The following is a 5000-nucleotide window of genomic DNA, read 5'->3' as shown; positions in this document are numbered from 1 at the left end:
ATATAGAGAGAGAGAGAGAGAGAGAGAGAGAGAGAGAGAGAGAGAGAGAGAGAGAGAGAGAGAGAGAGAGAGAGAGAGAGAGAGAGAGAGAGAGAGAGGAAGCTGTTGAATCAGTATCACGAAAAATTATAAATTAACAAATAATTCTAGTTATATAAATCCAACGGGATATATTACCTATGTGGTATTGGTTAGAGGTCGAGTCATTACGTTAAAATTACATTTATGTCATATTACGAAATTGGAATCATTCTGTCTTCTCAAAGGGGAAAAGTTTAATATACGAAAATAAGAGAGTTAAGTTATCTTCATATGTAAGTGAAAAGTTCCAGTGATGGTACAAATATATTGTTTTTTTTTTGTAACTTAGTAAGCTGTAAGTGGCCGAAAAGAAAATGCTGAGGCAGATATGTGGCGTCAAAAAAAAAAGAAAAAAAAAGAGAGAGAGAGAGAGAGAGAGAGAGAGAGAGAGAGAGAGAGAGAGAGAGAGAGAGAGAGAGAGAGAGAGAGAGAGAGAAATCTGGAATGAATTAATCAGGGAGACAGTACAAGTATTAGAGGTTTCAGTGAAAGCTCAGGAAAGAAGACTGAAATGGTTTGGCCATGTCATGAGAAGAGAAGATGTATGTAAAAGGATTATGAACATGGAGGTTGGGGGCAGAAGAAGGATGGGAAGGCCAAAGTCCAGGTGGAAAGGTAAATTATTGAATGACATGAAGGAATACTGTCTAAGAGAACAGGATGTACAGGACAGAGGAAGATGGAGAAGGCTGACTAGAAACAGCGACCCCTTACAGAAATGGGAAAAGCTGAAGTCAAAGAAGAAGTTTCTGAGATATAAGTTAAACTGGCCTAGCTCGAGTACTGTAAAGGTTGTAGCAGTGTTGTGTTGAAAATTATGTCAGTATTTTCCTTATTCATAACTTTAAAAGATTATTCCGAGTCAGGCACCAGTGCATGATATAAAAAAAGCTTCTGTGATATGCTCATGAGCCGCTAATATTTACAGAATTTAAGTAGCTTTTAGACATTGGATCCCATTAGTGCTAGAGTATACGTAATTTGGCAATATCTATTATTTCAGCATCAACGTGGAAAATAAAAGGTTTACATATTAATCAGGTCATTAACACAACTAAGTGATTCGGCGATGAATTAGATCAATTAAAGAAAGAAATAATTCTTAAATATAATAAGAACCTTGGTCAATTGAAAAAAATTCGCGGAGTTAAAATTAATTATTCAGCCTTTCAACAATATCAACTGAGGGAATTATAAGTAACATAATTACTATTTAATACACAAAATTAATAAACTATACTATAATAACTTTATAAAACTTAATATATTTAAATTCATTTCCCCATCTAAACAGAAATTATAAAAAGTAGATTTCCACTTAATTTAAATTCACACAGTAATTAAAACATATCAAGATTTTACATTGAAATGCATAATTGATAATTAATTTTCATATCTATATTCGAGTGCAAAAGTCTTTTGAAAGTACTGTACTTATCCATTTGATAATTCTTTTCAGTTCAATATGATTCTTGAGTCTGAAGGTAAAATATGAAAGCATATAAGAAAGCAAGCATTAGATATATATATTTAGAAGCGTATAGGTTCCCCTTTTTCTTATATGTTACAAACCATTTTCTTTTCCATTTGGTTAAATATTCCTCAAATGAAATAACCATGAGATTTTATTTTCATTTTTGATTAATAATTAAAACGTGAACATTTGGATAAAACCAGTCTCCTGTGGATGCATGTTCTTTGAATATACTGTAGTTATAATTATATATATATATATATATATATATATATATATATATATATATATATATATATATATATATATATATGTATATATATATATACATGTATATATATATGTATATATCCATATTTATATGCATACTGTATACTTAAACATACATGTGTATGTATATAATATATATATATATATATATATATATATATATATATATATATATATATATATATATATATATATATATATATATATATATATATTAAAAAAAAATCATCGAAACATAAATACAATCGTATTTTCACAGGAGTATACATAAAACCTTAACAGGCATTTCATCCTTAACAAAATAAAAATGGGATCTCCTAGATTGATTTGACCTAATTGATGTAGACTTTCATTCCAAGTCCACCAAGAAAACCAAGAAAACGCCCACAGTTTGCTCGTTTTCACGCCCAAACCCCTTTAAAATATATTACGTAAAGGAAGCTAATTATCCATGGCACAAGTGAGCATCCCCCTTTTCTGCGTAGGAACAGAAGGAAGAAGAAGAGCTGGATGTGTTTAAAGGCCGCTCATGAATGGCAGAGGCAAGGGACAGTGACATTACCTTATCAAGCAGTACAATACCCTAGAGACTGACCATATATACACATGATAAGCGCCCAAGCACCCTCTCCAACCAAGCTAGGAGCAAGGAGGGCCAGGCAATGGCTGCTGATGACTCAGCCGATAGAACTATAGCCACCCCAAAAACCACCATCCTTGGGGAATCAGAATCTAGGACATTGTCCTGCTTGATAGGGCAATGTCACTGTCCTTTGCCTCTGGCGTTCATAAGCGGCCTTTAAATCCGCATCATTTAATATTCAAGAAATGTATATTCTGTGGACTCATTGATTTTCGTGACCCTTTTCTTTTATTGGTTTGTGTATTGAGTAATGGAATTCACAGATATAAATAAAAAAAAAAAAAAAAAAAAAAAAAAATGCCTTCGGTTTATATCTTCCTACAATGTCTGTCAGTTCCTTACTTCACTACAAAACCTTTTGGGTGTTTTATCAGTTTGTTGTTTATAGGCAGTTTATTGTGCGAAAGCTCAATAAATGATATTTCGAGTAAAGTTAAATTTGGCAAATTTGAGTCGTGTTAAATTTTGGCTGGATCAATGTTGTATTTCTCATATATCGGAATGTTTCTTCATAAATGTAAAATCTAAAAAGAATAATAATAATAATAATAATAATAATAATAATAACAATAATAATAATAATAATAATAGATACTGTCATCATGTACTATCCATATAATTGGCAACCTATATTTATCATATTCAATTGCAAAAGCTACTGAACTGATTTCCTTAAAGTATTACTACTCAAAACAAATAAATAATACCTTTTTCATCATACTCCGAGCAGATTCTTCATTATACACCGAGGAAGTTCTTTCATTATTGTTCCATGACCCTCGCAGATTTGAAAGTATGTGTTCCAAGACAGGCTCTTCATATCGTTCTACCTACAAAATCTTATGAATAAATTAATATTTTTCACTAAATGTACCTATGTTTTTTTTTCTGTTCGAGAGAAGTATCAGATATATATATATATATATATATATATATATATATATATATATATATATATATATATATATATATATATATATATATATGCATATATATATACATATATATATGTATATATACATATATATATATATATACATATATATATGTATATATACATATATATATACATATATACATATATATAATGCATACATACATATACATATACATATATATATATATATATATATATATATATATATATATATATATATATATATATATATATACATATATATATATATATATACATATATATATATATATATATATATATATATATATATATATATATATAAATATTGCCTACAACCAAGAAGAAATGAAAGCAAGATCTAAAGTTACACACGAAAACTACGGTCATCAGAAACGTGAGATCAAAAATATATATAAATATCCTGTCTACAATTAAGGAACTAAAGGCTGATCCGCGGATGTACCTAAAACCATCTCTGGATGACTTATCACAAATAGATGAGATAAAAAATATATGGTATTATGTAACACTGACTATGGGTAGACTCGTCAAAACAACTCAAGGGTCGCTTATCACCGATAGATCTAATCATAAAAGCGGGAATAAATGCTTGAAATACATACAGATATAGTCGTCAATCACACGGGGCATGTTGTGGCTACCGGCCTCCAAGAACTATGGAATTTTTTTCAGTGGGATCTAAAGAAAAATAGAATTGAATATAAGTCATATTTCTTTTCCAAGATAAAGATCACCCACAAATCTCCCTTCTTCATCGAGACTTTATCACATCGAGTTCGTGATTTCTCAGCAAGCTTGCATTTGGAACCAGAAGCTGGAGACGCTGACCTGAGTTTGATCCCTGGGGGGGGTGTCCTTCGTTCAGCCAAGTAGCCTCCCTTTCTAAACGTGGAGTTTGAAAGGCGTTCAAGTAAACCTCTTCAGGACCTCTTTTGCTTTGGTAGCCACAACAGGCTTGCGCAATGCTCCCTTGGAAAGAAAGAAAGAAAGACAGATGAAGGTTCTTGTGTATTGAGTCCTATAATCGCTACCATACCTGAGCTATGCCTACAGTTTAAAAGCGAGGGTTAATAGCCAGTTCTGTACATTAACAAAGCAGATAAAGCTTGTTTACAAGTTAAGAGACAGGAAAGTTATTTTGGGATTTTTTTGGGGGGACACATCTCAAGAGGAAAGTGATGGAAAGAAACAGCAGATTAAAACGATAGTATTACATAGCATTGAAAATTAGCAGTAGTCCGGATACATCTAGAAAAAAAATGAGATCATTACCTGTAGCTGGAGAAAATAATATAAGAATAAAGAGAAAAATTATAAAGGTGTGATATAAGTAATTCTATATGAAGGACCGAGGGGAAACCTATGTAGCTATCTCTAATAATCACAGTATCTAGAACATTAGTAAAACGATTTTAAATATTGATTTTACACAGTAGCATTGCGCTATTTAACACAAGATAGAACACTCACTTTCTAGCGACTAAATTATAAATGCGATATATAAAGCTAGTTTGAGAATACTATGTACAGTCTTCAATCAGAAATCTCTATTTAGAAGTGCAGACAAATAAAGCCTTCCCTCTCTATTGAAG

The sequence above is a fragment of the Palaemon carinicauda genome, chromosome 20 (genome assembly GCF_036898095.1).
Source record: "Palaemon carinicauda isolate YSFRI2023 chromosome 20, ASM3689809v2, whole genome shotgun sequence".
Classification (NCBI taxonomy): Eukaryota; Metazoa; Arthropoda; class Malacostraca; order Decapoda; family Palaemonidae; genus Palaemon; species Palaemon carinicauda.
Note: the sequence above shows the minus strand (reverse complement) of the source record.